The sequence below is a fragment of the Danio rerio genome, chromosome 17, assembly GCF_052040795.2.
Source record: "Danio rerio strain M-AB ecotype USA chromosome 17, GRCz13ab, whole genome shotgun sequence".
Classification (NCBI taxonomy): domain Eukaryota; kingdom Metazoa; phylum Chordata; class Actinopteri; order Cypriniformes; family Danionidae; genus Danio; species Danio rerio.
Window position 1 is genome coordinate 19,647,501 of NC_141037.1, and position 18,852 is coordinate 19,666,352.

General features: G+C 32.9%; 1 long non-coding RNA gene across 14 annotated transcripts in view; it reads left to right on the forward strand.

The window, feature by feature from the left end:
- The window catches only part of LOC147833056 (uncharacterized), a 449,341-nt gene that overhangs the window by 194,603 nt on the left and 235,886 nt on the right, over positions 1-18,852 (forward strand). Inside the window, exons 5-6 of one of the 14 annotated variants that reach the window (XR_015513266.1) lie at positions 5,841-5,937; positions 8,077-8,445. The exons of 12 other annotated variants lie outside the window; for them this stretch is intronic. This is a non-coding gene — a long non-coding RNA (uncharacterized LOC147833056). Of the gene's footprint in view, positions 1-5,840; positions 5,938-8,076; positions 8,446-18,852 lie in introns of those variants that run through there. One more of the 14 variants, XR_015513263.1, reaches the window with a different exon arrangement.

The following is an 18,852-nucleotide window of genomic DNA, read 5'->3' on the forward strand; positions in this document are numbered from 1 at the left end:
GGATGTGGTGGAACGGGAGATTCGCATCATGGATGTGCAGCCGACAAATCTGCAGCAACTACGTGATGCTATCATGTCAATATGGACCAAACTCTCTGAGGAATTTTCCAGTACCTTGTTAAATCTATACCGTGAGGATTAAGCCAGTTCTGAAGGCAAATGGGGGTCCAACCCAGGACTAGCAAGGTGTACTTAATAAAGTGGCCACAGAGTGTATATGTAATATACATATTATTACAAACTTAATGATGGTATTGTAATAGCTGTGTTATATTTTTATTGCTTTAAGGCTTGAATAAAATGAAATAAAATCCACTCTAAACCAAATGTGAATCTTTTTTCATTTCTTCAATGTCAATTTGTCCAGAAACAAATGTAACTTATTTTTTTTCAAATTATAAAAAAAAATTAAATAAAAGATTTAAATAAATGTTAATAATTCTTTTACTAGTCGTCCACTCTTTCATATCATTGTTTATTTTATATACAGTATCTTTTTTTCCTAGACAAATGTGGTGGGCTCACTCTTTCCTACCCAGTGTTTCAGTAACGGTCTAGACTCCAGCTGCATTTTATTTATCATTAAGCTCCAAATTTCTCAGTTCTTTTGCCAGCATTATAATTAACATTTAAAGTTCCAGCATAGGCTGTGTTTTTCCTCCTCACTGATCACCAATGAACTCGCTGAAACTAGACGCATAAAATGAAATTCACACCATAGATACTTCATTTTCACTTTGCCAAGTGACTGATTACTAATTTAAAGAGTTACAATTTACATATGCGCTGTTAAATGTTCTATATTATCAAATATGTTATGGTTTAGAAAAAAAAAACCCAGATCAAATCCTTACTCAGGCAGTCATCATGCTTTTCTTAATACACCTGAAATTGAATCGAAAACCGAACAAGCCACATTGCCCAGAACACAAGAATCAGTGTTAAATTAAAACATTTATCAATGTGAAATTAATTAATCATAATGTAATATGTAGTCATCAAAGGAAGAGCCCTCAGATTAAGTGGCAGTCTTATCTGTGTCTGCCCCAAATTCCCCTACTCTGAATTCTCTTCTTCTGTTCCCTTTCAAAAAAAGAAAAAAAAAAGTGTCTGTCTGTAGGAGACGCCGTCATTCAGGGTGGCCTGGCAAGCCTTTATTTGTAAGGTGGTGTGTAAGGTTAATTGGAAATGATTTAGATAACATAATTAATGCAATTGTCAGCACACTCTTTCTTCATTGATGATGCAATGGATTTTTCAAATAAGGTTTAAATAATGGGCTGATTCTGAAAAGATAGTGAGGGGGGGTGGAAGACACTGTTACCCATTTGCAAAAAGAATATGTGCAATACCCATGGATTACATGGATTGGGTAACTTAATATGCCGCATCTTGTTGTGGTGTTTTGATTGAAATTGTGTTCAGTTTTAACTGTTATGGGATTCATAACACATAATTCCCAGTGGTCTGGGTGAAATGTGGATGAGGGCTGCAGCCCAAACCACATCATATTACGCAGCGACTCTCTCTCAACAATATAAGATATACGTGCAGATTAATTCCTTTATTAGAAACATGTTTACGGGGATTCTCGTAATGGACAACAGAGAGGAGAAAATTGCCTAGTGTTCATCAATTTTACTGTTGTGTCATTAAAGGGATGATTCACCCAAAATGAAAAATGCTCTCATTGTTTACACACTCTCAATTTGGAACACACAATGAGCTTTTGGATTTATATTTTAAATTGATGATTCGGTGATATTAAATGAGCTTTGTGGTTGTCAAACACTAATATAAAAATAGGGTTTGTTTGCTCTGGCCAATTTATCCATAGGAACTATAACCACTCTGTTCCCCTTGAGTTGCATTTGCAGCATCAAAAGGAACTCTAAATCGATATAAGTTGGCTATATGTAGGTGGTATTCAGGAGGTTTTTCAATGAATGAACAAACAGTCAATCAATCAATCAATCAATCAAACAAATTAGTGTGTTTTTCATAGCGTGTTATTGTTTTGTAAAAATGGTGATATAATGTAAATGTATCAGTTATGCGACACTAACATTTGCTATCTGTACTTTAGTCTTGCAGCACTTTAAAAAAACTGTGGCTGTGTTTTGTATGTTTATTTACTTTTGTCCAATTAACATACAGATGTGCCTACGGAGAATGTGCGTTTCTAAAAAAAAAAAAAAACTTTTGTGCTTTACGCAATATCCACGAGGTGGCGCAAGGAACAAACATTTTTCAATTTCCAGGCCAACGTGAGCGAATGCCCCCCCAAATCAAACAGCCATTCCAGGAGTGCGTTTCCAAAAACCTTCGATAGACAACTAAGGTTGCAAGTTCCATCGTTATAAACATAGTTTGTTAATTTGGTGTTTCTTCAAGTCCAAGTCCGTCATTTCACCAAACATCCGCAAACTGCTTCGCAAACTTGTACTGTACGTTTGCAACTACTTATCTAGATCTGTCGTTACAGGTAGACAGTAGAAGCAAATAATCTATTCCCAAGTAATCTATTCCCAGTTATCCCCCCATACCTTATTCCTTTCAAAGGTTCCAACAATTAAACTTGGAATGGTTTAAAAAATATTTAGCATTGAAGTCATCTCACTTATGTAATTTGCATTTTAATTTATTTTTTAAACTTCAGTTTTAGCGATTTTTTTAAATATTTTTTTATATTGACAATTGCGCTCCATTCGTAATACACTAAAATCATAGTATTATCTAAATAGTTTACATAATATTATAAAAGTCCTGTTCTTTAACTCCTGTTGTTTTACTCCTGTTAAGACGTGGTCGTGGAAGCGAATTTATAATTCAAATTATAACACACAGAGCTGCCTAAACAAATAGGCTATAAAATACACAGTTGATCTCTTAGGCCTATTAAATTATTATTTAAAAAATGTACTGAAAGAAAAAAGCACAGGAAAGAATGCTGTTTTGAAAGAGAAACTTACTTTAAAGCATCGAAGTGCTTAGCTAAGCGTCACACTGCTCGCTCGCATGCCCTGTTGGCTACAGTATATCAGTTTAGTATGTTCACTAAGTTACATAACTGCCCCCTGCTGGCCATATATTTCTTGCGTTAGACCATGTTTTGCGGTGTCGCACTTTACTGCAGTAACGTGCGACACCACTTTAGATCACTTGCGCATTTTCAGTAGCCACATCTGTACACTGTCCACCACTGTAAATCCTACTGTGCCAAATTAGTCCCTGCTCTCCAGTAGGATCTAATTTAGTTCCCCAAAGGGCATCTCTAGAATTAAAATTGCTCCGTTTGCATAGAACGAAGATGCCAAATGTGGGTACTTCTGCCAAAGGTTCTATAGGAACTGGTAAAAATTTCCTCTGGTCCAAAGTTTCAGATCTGGAATAATGACTAAAATGCTTTATTGTTTACCAGACAAGTAGATAGTGACAAAGTGAATTTATGTTTTGAGTCGGCTTTTCAAGTGATTATATGGAACTGTTAAATAAGTAATATCACATGAGTAGCAGAGGCGTGCGTAGGCTTGAGGCAGCAGATCGAGTGCCTTAGTGTCCCACCAGTGACAATATACAGCAATATTGCAGTGCCATGAGTGTAATATTGCGTTCTACAACGTCTCTCATGTTTACACTTTATCCGATCAAGCAAAATTGTGTATTATTATCATGTAAACTCGAAAGCATCAGCGGTAAATTCGCAGACTACCTCTGTTTTATCTGCGTAGTCATCCTTGCCTTTCTCATAGTAATCTTTATAAACTAGCCTACATAAGGTGCGTGCCTTGGTTAAATGATGACAAATGGATTGATTGCATCAAAAAAGTGCTGAAATTGCCAAGAAATAATATAGATCGTGCCACCAAACACATGAAAATGTAAGTAACGACCCTGTTTTAAAACTGTAAGAAGTTGAAAGTACAGATATTTGAGTAAAAATGTAAGGAGTAAAAGAAAAGGTTGTCAGAATAATAGTGGAGTAAAGTACTGATACCAGACAAATCTAATAATTTTTACTTTGTTACTTCCCATCTCTGCAAATGGATTGAGTTAACCTAATTGATTTTACAAATTTAGGTAGATTCAACATAAAACAATTGGGTTGTCCCTAATTAAATTTTTTATATAATTGGCGTAAGAACTTTTTTGAGTGTCTGTGGTTTAATATAGATAGAAATATAATTTGCGACTGCTATATTCCTTCAATTTAGTGATGCAAAAATGAGCTAAACTCTGGTCACAAGTGCTTCTACACAGACGAAACTTTGTTGACATCCCTAAAAGTATGCATGCTGTTAGCCTAGTTTTTTTATTTTTATGCAGTATAGCGCCTGTATTTTGCGGCAGTGGAGGATCTGTTTTCTCATCCAGATGACATGGAGCTCAGAGACATTGTTTGCTTTGTGTCTCCTCAGTCGCCTCCTCCCCGTGGCTCGTCCCTCAGGGTGCGAGTAAGTGGCGTAGTGAGCTAACAAAAGCAGGTGTTTCTGTAGTGAAGCGTGCCGCTCTCCTCTCTCTCAGGAGCACAGGGCGGTCCTCACCTCTGCAAAAACAGACACGCATGCAGGAGGAGTGCAGAGATTGAGCTGATTTATTTACTACACTTTTTTATTTATCTTTGGGGAAGCGCTAAAGCTGCTACTGTTACACCCTCTTTTGTCAGCCTTTTAGGGTTACTTTTAAAGCTATTATTTAAAGCTGATAGTTTTTTCGATATGGCGAAAGTAACAAGAACCTTTTGGGATAAGGTATGCGCTTAAATATAGATCAGAATGGATGAGGAGTAGTTATACAGCCCTCATTTAGGCTAAAATGTCTGGATCTACCATTTCTTTAAATGTAATTTACTTCCTGAATTTGCACAATAAATGAATGTGAAAGTGAATGAATCATCATGAATCTTCAAGTTAAATCTTTTTTGAATAAATATTAGTTTTCGTTTACAAACACTTTTAATGATTTAAAAGTGCCCCTTTCACACAGCAGTACAGGTAAATCCTGACATCATTAACTAGAAATGACCTCTAAACGGACTGCGCTTGTATTTGTAAACATAGAAGGGGTCAGGCTTTTGTTCATGATTTTACTTTTTTGATGGCTTTTAATGCTTTACTGCCAAAGGCAGGAGTGTGAACCGCAGTTAAATGCTTACACATTTGACGATATTACAAACTCTGTGGATGGATAAGTGTTGTGAACAACATCTATGAAAATATATGGAGGAACACTTTCACATGTCGAGATGTTCATAATATGTGTGTGTGCTGGCGCTCACTGATCGTTTTTAAAATATGGCGAAAGTAACGAGATCTTTTTGGGATACGGTATGCGCTAAATTATAGATCAGAGCAGATGATGAGTATTTATACAAGCCCTTATAGATAGTTCTCATTTAGGCTTAAATATCTGGATCTACCATTTCTTTTAATATATTTTACTTCCTGAATTTGCACATTAAATTGTGAATGAATCCTCATGAATCTTCAAGTTAAATCTTTTTTTGAATAAATATTGTGTATATGTAGATGGATGAGTATTGTGAACAACTTCTATAAAAATCCATGGAGGAATACTTTTGCATGTCGAGATGTACATAGTATGTGTGTGTGCTGGTGCTCACCGGCTGCTTCACGTGCACACGCGTCAAGCAACTGAAGCAGAGCTTGTAGGTAAACAAACAGCGGTTTATCATAAGCATTTTATCGATTTTTTTTTTTTTGTTTTACATAGTTAGCAGTAATGAACACAGTTAGCTAATCTAAATGTTCTGATTGGCTGGAGTAGACGTCTCATGTAACCATGTACTAATCATAAATTTTTCTTCTGTGTTCTTACAGAGCAGCATTCCGGTAAATTACTGGTAATGTTACAACTTCTTGGGGCCTGTTCACACATGATTCCTTTCCGGTAAATCGACGGTAATTTTCCAGAAAGGTCTGTATGTGTGAAAGGGGCAATTCTCTAGAATGACTCTTCATCACTTTATATGACTCAATTATCCATTTGTTAATTAAATAATCCGTCAGTTTAATCAAAATTTGACATTTGTTGTTTGCTCTAACTACTTATTTAAATCGAGCTGAAACACAATTCTTGATTTTTTTTTGTTCAATCCACTTAAATTTGTAAAAACTAAAAAGTTGACATAATTGCATGTTTTTCCAACACAAATCAGTTGTTTGGAACACAACCTTTTTACAGAGTTTTTAGGTGAATATCATGACCACATTTGTGTGCTTAAAAAGTGACATGATATAATAATTATAAATTGAGTTCACAGGAGTGGCCTTCAATCAGGCTAGTATATATATATATATATATATATATATATATATATATATATATATATATATGCTATTCAAAAAATGTAAAAAAAAAAAAAAGAAGCAATAAAAAGTGAGAATTAATCATGAAACAAAATTAATAATATAGCATATAGAAAAAGTAAATTAATATAGCATAAATACACTCAAAAATTACTTTTATTTTTTCTTTAAGCTGCTTGTTCAGACAACTTATTTAAAATGAGTAGAAACAAAACAATTCTTTTTGGGACAACTTAATAGACTTTTCACATTTCCGTGTTTCTCAGTAGTGGAAGTCGTCATAGTTGGGATAACTTAGATTGCAGTGAATAGGAGAGTACAAGAATGTTTTTTTTTTTTATTTATTTATTTTTTTTTTATAAACAATCTCACTTGTTAAAGTAATGAACAAAAAACTCCACAAAGATGTTATAAAGACTTTCAGAAAGATTAAAAAATGTGAGACTGAGGACGGCAGCCTGAGGAGAGAATAACATCACATTTACTGTCCTGTCCCATAGACGCTATTAGAAACATAAATAAAAGACATAAATGCATATACATGTTAATGCATTTAAAAAAAACATCTAAACATTAAAAACTTTCAAGAATTAAAAATGATGATGACTGTTAAACGACTCATAACAGGCATTTTGATTTTAATCAATTAATCGATTTGTATTGGGACAACATGAAGTAATTTAGTATACAGTGCAAAAAAAACAGTATAAATAAATAACTTGAATAATTTTTAAGACCTTCTCAAGTTAAATTATTACACTTTTAAAGATCAGACTTAACTTATTACTTTTGAATCATGCATAATAATCAGCACATCAATGATATAAGTACTGATTTCTGAATGAATAATTATTTCGAGTCAAATCAGGAAACTGTTCTTAATAATTTAATCAGGATTCAGTACCATGCACACAGTCAAAAAAAGTAAATTATTTGTAGAGATTTTTGAACTAGTTTTCTGAAATGAACAAATGATTCATCACTTCATTTGAATCAGTGAGTATTTTATCTTCTTCAATTAAATAAATTGATGTTGATGAGCATTTGCATGGTAATGAGTGCAGTGATAATTGCCACATTGCAATGTGGATTTGGGAGTAAAACATGATGCCGTTTGGATTTGAACCAGAATACCCATGACACACAACACCATGGATCCTACTTTGTTTCGAGTAGCATTTATAAGCATTTTAAACATTTACTTTTATATTTATTTATTTATTTGAGGGAAGTTTATATATCTAAAAAACTGGCATATGCTAAAATTCGTTCAAATTGCGTACATAGCGTGGTTGTTTTTGCATGTTTGTGTGTGTGTTAAAGTTCAGCATGAAATGACTCCGTTGATGAGCGCTTGATTCAGTGGTTATGAAGACCAGTGGAGTGTAAATGTACAGTGTCAGGTGAGGGGTACATATCCCAACTAACTGACAGCTCAGAAAGCATCGGTTGCCAACCATGATCTGAATAACGGGCCGCAAAAGGCTTGTTAACGTGCTTTTCAAGACACCGTGTTCTACATATGTGCACCGATGATTTCTTGTGCCCTAAGGGGAGAACGTTTTCGAGACCTCAGGAGTGGCAATGCACACACATTTCCTGCAGTCACGTCAGAAATGATGTTTGCTGCTGCATGATAAACTGTGAAGGGGGAAAAACTGTTTGTGTAATCTGCAAAGGCTCTCTAAAGCTTGCTAATTTTTTTTTTCCTCTCTCCCCCTTTTCCCTCTGTCCATTATTCCCTCAGGTATGCTAATCAGGAGTTTTGTAGGTACAAATGTTTTTTGTGGTCCGCTCGCCCCCCGTTGGGCCAGGTTGACTGGCAGACGGAACCTGTAATAGCAGGTGTTGCAGTAGTGATGCAGAACAGCTTGCCATCTCACCCAAGTTTGGATTTGTCCCTCTGGGACTGCCATTTGAATAAGCTTGAGCCGAGGGTTCGACTGGAGCGCAGCAAACACAAGCTGCACGCCTTTAATTAAGCACTGGTTGGTCAAAATAAAGCAGGAATGATTATCTGTAGCTCTCCATGTCAGGCTAGTGTCAGCTGCTCATTTCCACTGGTGACATTTTTTGATATTTATTATTATTGATTGTAATTTAAAAAAAAAAAAAACATATTTTCTAAAATTTATAGGAATTGTAGTCATTTATTTGATTAAGTTATATAGTCACTGTATGTTTCCAGCAAAGTTATTTATTTATTTATTTATTTATTTGCTTTTTTGTTTGTTTGTTTGTTTGTTTGTTTATTTAATATAAAATAAATAATAAAATATTATATTTTAAATTTTTATATAAAATATTTTATATAAAATTATTTAGTACTATTTGTTATTATTATTATTATTATTATTATTATTATTTTAGTAATATATTGATGGATTAATTCATTCATTGCAATTACATTATTATTATTATTATTATTAATTTTGCTAATATATTGATCCATTCATAGCAATTTCATCATTATTAATATTATTATTATTGTTTATGTTGTTGTTTTTACAAGTAATTTAATAATATATTACTGTTTTATTGTTTTTATTTATTTATTTATTTATTAATACTGTTTTACTAAGATTTTAATTTTATTTTTTTATTACTTGTATTATTATTTTATGACATCATCTAATTTGTAATTATAAAATGTGAAATATGAACAAGATATGTATCAACAGACAATTCATTTCTTGAAAAATATTTTTTTTGAGTTAGTTCAATTTTGTTTATTCCATTGAACTTAATATATTTTCCTAATTTGTGACTATAAAAATATATGTATATTAAAATATTTTACATGACTGTAACTGAGCATTTGTTATATAACTATTTAAATAAATGTATGTATTAATATTTATTATTATTAGTATTATTGATAATAATAATAATGATAATAAAAATAATAATAATAATAATAATAATGATACTCAGAATGAATAAATTTTTTTATTTATTAATACTATTTAACTACAGTTTTATTTTAATAATTTTATTATTACTTGTTTATTATTAATTTATTGATGGATTGATTGAGACTACATGTAGTTGCAATATTATCATAATACCAAATCTTATTTGTACTTATATGAATTTATAAAATGTGAAATGTGAGCAAGATGTATATGTAGTATGCTATCAGTATCCTAATAATACCAAAACACTTAATATATCAACATACTTACAATTAATTCCTTGAAAAAAAAGCATGAATCATGAGTTAATACATATTAAATAATCTATTAAACTCAATATATTTTCCTATAAATGTGACTTTACTAATATATGTACCAAAATATTTTACTAACATGACTGTAACTGAGCATTTGTAATATAACGATCGATTTGTACAAAATTATATGTTTCTAAAACTCTAAAACTGTGTTATTATTTTGAATGATAAATTATGTATGAATATTCGTGAATACAAGTAAGACAAATGCCACAATATAATACTGGTTTAAGAATTTAAATGCTACAAGCCCATTATAACATTGTGAAATAGTATAATGTATAACAGTTTTACAATCACATTCATTTCTGGAATGAAAAGTGGGTGATAATTGCAATGACAATGCGTATACAGTATTCAAATCGAATGCATGCAATTGGACAGCGTGTAAAACATCCCATAGTCCACATCCAGAACACTTCCCTGAATCACTTACAGTATACAAGTGTGATGACAGCATATTAAGCTCCTTTAGAAACGGGGAAAAAATAGTACATAAAAGCCCCAGCTTGTACCTTTTGATTTTAAATTGAACAAATCTGTCTTTCAGCATCTGTTGCAATGAAGCGACCGTCGACCAGACAGACAAAACAAATCCAGTCTCCTTTTTCTCTGCATAAATGTGTCGCAATTAAGGCCGCTCCAAAGCAGGAAAAAAAGTCAAGGAGAGTTAGAACATGTTTTACTTTCTTTCTTTTTTTTTCTTTTTAGTGCTTTTCTTTACCGCTTGGCAATGGACTTTTTTCTCATTAAGACATGTTTTTTTTTTCTTTTTCTTTCAAGCAAGAATGGTGGACATATGTGCTTCAATACATTCCTCACAGACCAAACGCTAAAGCAACACAGCGTACAGTGAAAGAGGATCATGTGTAAAAAAAAAAAAACAAAACAAAAAAGCATGAGCCCTGATGAGTGATGTGAGTGACATTAGAGAACGTTCAATCACACCGCACTGACCATCAGATGTGTGCTTGTGAAAGTCCCTGCGAGGGTCCCGCTGTGAGCAGGGGCACCTTCATGTGTCACGTTGACCAGGCTGATGAAGCACTGTAGTCAGGCACTCATGAGGGATCAGCTGCACTGCAGGACAACGGGAACACAAGGATTTTTCAGACCCTTCTCTGCTGTGATCCATCCCTGTGTTTCCAAAGCACACTTCCTGACAAATGTGACCCTTTTACCAAAGTTTATTTCATTACAAATAAAACATATATACAAAAAAAAAAAAAGAAGAAGAAGTGCTGGGCGAAGATTAATCGTGAAAAGGCCAGTTAGTAGTGCTGTAAGGTATCACTGGCAATATTTTATGTTTATTCATGCACATAGCATGTCTGGTTGGAAATCAAATTGTCATTGTGTTGTGCTGAAAGGTTAGTCTTTTTGGGGTTTGCAAATAACCAACCCAAGCTTATTCTGAAAACGTACCCTTTACATACATTCTGGAGAGCGCCAAATACGTCCCAGGAGCTATGTTTCTTTCAGTTCTTGTTTTCGCAAATCTACCTGAGGCTGCTGTGTACGCTTTTTGAGATGTTTCTCAAGTGACATTCGCACTTGCTCTTCTTGTGTAAATTCACCAGAAGCCTGTCAACTGACTGACCGACCAACCGATCCCCCCCACACATTCCCTTCCCTAAACCCAACCGATACAGTTTTAAAAAACACCGATTGGCCAGCGCCCACCCCCTTCCCTAAACCCAACCGACAGTTTAAAAAGCAATCCAGATAAAAAGCCCCCGGATTTTTACCGTGTTTTGAGTTTTTACTACATTCTTACCCTGTTGTTTTCTTATTTATTTAACTTTTTGGTATTCTGTCTCTGTTTTAACCGCTTTCTGGAACCATTCTTTGCCAGACTCGAACCTTGTTGAGGCGGTCAACTCCTCTCTGCATCTCAAGTCCACCAACGTACGCAGCAAACCACTGGAAAAACTGGTAACAGCAGGAAAGTCGTCCATATGGAGGTAATCGGTCAACTTGTAAACGCAAAAAGGAAGGTCGTCAGACCACCCCATAGCGTTCGTTTTAAAGACCCATTCCTACCTCTGGCTACAATAATCAAGATCTCCAGGAATGTATATAGGGCTATGTTTTCAGAATGAGCCTATGTTGCAACCAACATACTGCTTATGTCAGGATATAAACCACACCGCAAGAACACAAAATGACTATATATGAGACTTCACTTTATTGTGATGTACCACTTTAAGAACCAATTTCCCTTTTGTGCGATTCGCCGCTCCACTACAAGAATTCTAAATATTTTATTTTCTAATATGTTATATTAACTCAAACCATTTGAGGAAACTGATTGCAACAAACTATTTAAGTGAAAAAAAAAATAATTCTAATGAGTACTGGAAACTTAATCCATTTGAGTAAACGAAGTAATTTAAGCACAGTAAAACCCAATAAATGAAGAGAACTCAAACCAACAGAGTACTGTAAAACTCATTAAGTTAAGGCAACTCAAACCCTTTGAGAAAATTGAGTGAAACAAACCATTTGAGTTGAAAAACTAATTTATATGAGTACTATGAACTTACTCTATTTAAGTTGAATTAATAAGGTACTTAATTAAGTCTTTACCTTCAACACTGTGTTCAAAACTCTTCAAATAAGTACAATTAAATTTCTGTAAATTTTGAGTTGACTACACTCATTTCATTTGATAAAGTTGACTGTTGGGTTTTACAGTGAACAAGAGTTGTTTTCATTTCAGCTGAAATGTGCAGAGAGAAAGTAGCACCTATACATAAAAATCCTGGTCGAGGCATGTTTTTCCAGTGAGTGGTAAAAAGCATTTACAGCGTTGTTATGTAGTGAACAGTTATATTGTTATTATCTGTTATTGCCATCCTCAAACTATTATGCAATCTTCAGTTGTTTTTATTTATCATTAATGTTTTACAAGGTTTCATGGGGCCATCGTGTTTAAACGATAACTAGCGTAAGGCTAAGAAAATGTGATAGCACTTACGCTGTAATGCCGTTCAGTTTATATGCATTGTGGGAACATAAGGAGTAAAGATGGGCCACTAATCGGGGAGAAATTCGGGTACAGAGCCTGACCCTTGAGTTAATTAAAACAGTTTTATTGCCCTTTCTTGAATTAATTAAATGGATATTTGATCTCGCTAACCCCCATCCTCAGTTCTCTTTCCATCCTTCAATAAACTTTCCCTCTCACGGTCTGTCTACCAGAAAGGAACGTCAGCTACTGCCTGAAAGCCCTAACAGTTTTGGCACGTTTCCTCACAAAAAAAGGACAACATGCTAGCATTAACCATATGCATATCTGTTAAACACTTCCTGTCCATCAGAAGTTTTTCTGAAGACAAGTAATGAGAGCAGTATGGAGGAGGAACCTTTGAACATGTTAATGAAGAGAATTAATACCTAACATCTATGTTTCTCATCTGCTTCAAGCAATTAGCAGGTGCTTTTGAGAAGCTAAGCTGACAAAATGTTATCCGAATTTAACAGAATCATAATTAATAAATCAAAAGCGTAACTATTAAATGCAAATCAAGAGAAACTGAGTTTTTTGTGGGCTTTTTTTTTTACTTTGTTTAATAAATATTTTTCATTGCATTTATGATTTAAAGTGATATTTTAATTGTATATGATGCTTTTACCTAATTTATATGTTAGGGCTGCACAATTTACAGCATCAACATCGTAATATGTGTGTCTGCAATAGTCACATCGCAGGATCTGCTATGTTGAGTTGGGATTATTGTTGATCATCACTAAAACTGAGAATGCGTGAGTTTTGTGGAGTCATTGCAGAGTAGAATAACAGAGTGAAACTTTATCATTTGCATGTGTTTTAAAGGCATTTTAAAAGAACTTAAAGCATTCGGGCACAAAAATTTACAACATTTGGAACTTTAATGAAGAGCAATTTCACTGAATTATCAATACAATTAAGACTATACAGTGTTATTTTACATTTCATTATTCAATTTCTATACCTCAATACTGTTTGACTCTCCGGAAACCATAAAGCACTGCTTATTTATCAATTGCCTTTGCTCTATTGTAATCATTTTTGCTTGCAATGTGTTTATTTTTTCATACAAGATTCACACACTTACAAAATTGAGAAATTTTAATGTTAGTACACAGACTTTAAACATATAGATCATTAATATAGTGTTCTTACATACAATGTTGTGTCATGATTTGGCAGCACAACACTTAAACAGAAGAAATGATCGCAAGTTATCAATCAGGCAAATAAGATAACTGGTCACAAACAACATTCACTTCAGATTCTATTAGACTCTTTTATGGAAAAAGATAGCGATTTTTAAAGACAATACACATCTCCTTCACTCAGCTTTTAAAGTGTTACCATCAGGACGCAGGTTTAGAATTCCTGAAGCCTGAAGAAATACTTATATAAGGTCATTTATCCGAATTGCAGTTGTTTTCTTAAATCGGATCACCGTTTGAAGTGAATGGGGTGGTTGTCAAGAATGATTTGCAGTAATATGTATTTGCTAATTTGCTTTTTAAATGTTTAACTTATGTTGTTGTCTTGATGAGTGTTGCAATTGTGTGATTGTTGTATGTATGCAACTGTTGTCTTAAATCCCATGTTGAAGACAAATTTCCTTTCTGTGCCAAGCGGAACGAACAATACAGTTAAACTAAACTAAACAATCTAAATTCGAGATTTTTTGTTAATAGAGCTTTTCTGGGGAAATTGTATTTATATCGAAATATACAGTTGAAGTCAAAATTATTAGCCCCTCTTTGATTTTTTTTTCTTTTTTAAATATTTCATAAATGATCTTTAACAGAGAAAAGAAATTTCCACAGTGTGTCTGATAATATTTTTTCTTCTGGGGAAAGTCTTATTTGTTTTATTTCGACTAGAATAAAAGCTGTTATTAATTTTTTTAAAAACCTTTTAAGGACAAAATTATTAGCCCCTTTAGGCAAATTTTTTTTCGATAGTCTACAGAACAAACCATCGTTATACAAAAACTTACCCTAACCTGCCTAGTTAGCCTAATTAACCTAATTACGCCTTTAAATGTCACTTTAAGCTGAATAGAAGTGTCTTGAAAATATTTAGTCAAATATTATTTACTTTCATCATGAAAAAGATAAAATAAATCAGTTATTAGAGATGAGTTGTTAAAACTATAATGTTTAGAAATGTGCTGAAAAAATCTTCTCTTTGTTAAACAAAAAATAAATAGGGGGCTAATAATTAATGGGGGCTAAAAATTCAACTGTATGTTGCAGAAATACAAAATATTGCAATGTTGCAATTTTTCCCAATATCGTGCAGCCCTAGTATATATTTTCTTTTTATATAACTGGTGATATAGATACTTATATCACAAAAACTAATTCCTTATGTGTAAACGTACAGTAAAGCTCTTTCTAATTCTGATTCTAATGAAAGGTCTGCACTTTAACAGTAAGTTAGACGTTTCTTTTTTGACCAGTTCTCCAGGTTATCCCTCTGGGATACTGAAAGTGTGATAGAAATCCAGGACAGGTTTAGTGCAGTGGTGACATTTTGTCATCTGTTAAATACAGAGGGCCACTCGGGGGGCTAATGAGGAGCATTTTTAGTGATCAATAAATCATGTGTTATTGATTTTTTATTCCTAAGCCCTCTTCTGTTCTCTGAAAGTCAGCCGCCTCCCAGGAAGACGCTGTTAAGGAGGCTTGAAACACTTGAATAATCAACACCAGAGCTGACCACTGCCTCACATCCATCATCATGTCTTCACCAGCTTATTTAGATCTAACTATTTACAATAGGGTCATGGAGAATACAAAAATTTATAGAAAACTAAAGAGTCCTGCACACCAAGTTGATTCAGTTTAGACTTTAACTATTTTAGTTTTAATTTTAATTTAAGTAACTTTACTTTTTAATGCCTGGCTACTTATGGTGGCATTGCTTTGGTAACTAACTAACTAACTAACTAACTAACTAACTAACTAACTAACTAACTAACTAACTAACTAACTAACTAACTAACTAACTAACTAACTAACTAACTAACTAACTAACTAACTAACTAACTAACTAACCATACAACTAACTAAATAACTAACTCAGCAAATAAATAAATAAATCATTTTAAAAATTAAAGTGAATTGTATGAAGTTTACATTTTATATCGTAATTGTTTTTTAGTTGTTACCCCTTACTAAAGTATTTATTTATTTATTTGTTTGTTTATTTATTTATTTATTTAGTGAGGGGTAACAGAAAACAATTATGTAATATTATGTTAACTTTCTGCGCACCAAGATGATCCAGTTCAGTCTTTTACTATTTGATTTTAATTTAAATGTTTTATTTAAGTAATTTTACTTTTTGATGACTGGCTACTTTTGGTGGCATTGCTTTGGTAACTAACTAGCTAACTAGCTAACTAACTAAATAACTAAATAACTAATTAACTAACTAACTAACTAACTAAAATAAACTTAAATATTTAAATTAATTATATGAAGTTAACATTTTATTCCATAATTGTTTCTTAGTTGTTGCCCCTCGCTAATGTATTCATTTGTTTATTTATTTAGTGAGGGGTTGCAAAAACATTATTATTGAATATTATGTTAATTTTATATAATTTATTTAAATATATCATTTAAATTAAAACTAGAATAATTAAAAGAAAACCTGATATAAAAAATCAAAACTATCCAGATATAAAACATAAAACAATTTAAAAAAATTACATTTTTTACACATTACTAAAAGTTTTAAATTTAAATAAACAACTGAAACATAAAATAATAACACTAGTTCCAAAAATACAAAACATATTTTGATCATATATTATATCAGTTTATCAGTTTATATATTATCAGTTTATATTACTGTGTTATTGTGTTATTTGCCATGGTTAATAGGAGTTGTTGAAGCTAAAAAAGCTCTGTTTGCTGAGACGCTCTGATTGGCTGAATGTTTTTTTTTTTTTTTTTTGTACAGCATCATGGGTATAAATGTTTCTTTTACAAATTGCACTATTTAATGAGATTTTTAAAACTAGTTTCAAATAGAGATATGTACAGTAAAAGCATACACAATCAATTAACACTGAATGTTCATAAGCTGTTCGTAAAATTCAGATTTCCTATGGACTTTTTACTGAACCTGACTGTTGTGCACTGTGATATAGCTTATAAATGTTAACGTGTATCTCATACTAGTGAGAACAAACTTGTGTGGCCTGCCAGGGAAAATAGAGTGAAAAATTTGTGTGGAAAACACTTGAGTGATTTACAGATGTTGTGACCGTCATCACATCCATTCACATGAATTAAGTTGTAGTGATAAATCTGTCAGAGAGGATCACTGTCCAAGTTAAAGCGATAACATAATGTATCATTTGTTGAAACAACACTGTCAAGGCTTTTTCACAGCTTCAGATATTTTGACAATGCCGCTCATTGTTTTGAGAACGGATAGGTACTTTGAGTTACGTGTGAGCAAATGAATGGAGATGGTGATTTGATGAGCGTCAGTGGCGTTACTGAGCTGTTTCTCTTCTTCCTGGAGCTCACTGAACTATTCTGCATGATGACTTAGCAGTTCTTGACCTTTTTAACAATCCCAGTGCGCTGAGAAAAAAAAAAAGTTCTAATAAAGCTGAAAAAATACCCAAGGATTTCTTTTTTTGCACACTTCTTGGAACGTCATGACAACTTCAGCTTTTCTTGCAGATTTTTATTTGTTACAAGATATTATTTTTAAGTTGAACCAACAAGAATAGCATCTGAGGCAGCATTTACACAACCACTATATATTCAAAAACAGAAACATTTTTTCTTTGCATTTAAAAAAATCACATTTACACGACAATGTTTGCAAAACTATCCACATTTACACAAAAATGATAGAAAAACGCTTTATTACAATTGGCAGGTGTGTATTTGGCAAAGTCACCTTGTAATTAAACTTGAAGTGAGGATGTGAGATTGGTAGCTCAGTGCTTATATCTATGTATAATTTGCCTTGTGTGTAAGGTGTTTCTTAACTTAGTTGTCATGTAAAGTGAATACACACTTTGCTGATGAAACAAAACACTTGAGCAATACTCTGCAGTTGTTGTGTTTTTTTGTTTGTGCTTTTCTTTAATCAACTCTTTTCTAAACAAGTACAATATTCACGCATGACATCATCATTTTCAAAGACTTTCTTTTGGGTGTTTACACGAAGACAACAATGGCGGCATTTTCAAATACTTCCATTATAAAACTCATTTTCAAATGTATGAGTTTTAAGCCCACTTGTCATATAAACGAATAGGGAAATGTATAAAAATGTTTCCCATTTTGGAACTATTGGATTAATTGTTTTACAATTATGTGTAAGGAGTACTTATAGACCCATTCCCTGATGTTGCCATTTTTAGGGTTCCAAAGATTCGGTCCTAGTTCAATTCTAAACAACTTGATGTTTTGGCCTTGACCTAATCATTAGCTAGGCATCGTATTCTACTTCACTGGAAATCAAATATGCCTCCACTTACATCCCAATGACTTGTAGATACCGTCCATTTTCTAAAGTTAAATGCTCTGGGAAAACCAATTTCTTTAAAAAGTGGCAATATTTTATAACTTACTTTAACTCTCTTAACATCTTGCCTTTCATTTAATAGATGCACTCTCCTTCCTTTTTAATTGATTTATTTCGTAGTAATAAAATGTGTGTTTGTTTTTAACTATTACTATCATAAACTTTATTATCATATGTCTGCATTCAGTTGGGTGTAATTTTCTGTACACTTCTATTAACCTTAATATTATTATTATTTTTAGGTTATTTTTTTCTTTTTTATTATTTTTTTTTCTCTTTTTTTAAAACAAGAACAACAATAAAGATAATGATAAGTAACTATCTGTACTGAAATAGTGTTTGTATTTTCGCAGTAAAAAAAATTTACTTAAAAAAAGTTTCACATATTTGATAAAAAACATTAAAGTTTAAATAGCCTCTGAGTTAGATTAAAGCATTTCTAGTTCAAATAGTATTTTCTTGGGGTTAGAGTTTGTAGTCTTATTCCATTCATTCTCTGCCAGCTTAATTGAAGTTGCATTGTCTGACCTTGTTACTTCAATTGATTTTGATTTTGGTGTCTTTGTTGTAACTTCTTGTCTTGTGATGTCAGGGTGTGCCAGGTTTAGATCAGGAGTCTGGACCTACCATTCCATGACTATTAGATCTCAGGAGATGTTGAATAGGATTTAGGTCTGGGCTCTGGCTGGGCCACTCAAAGACATTCACTGAGTTGTTGTGAA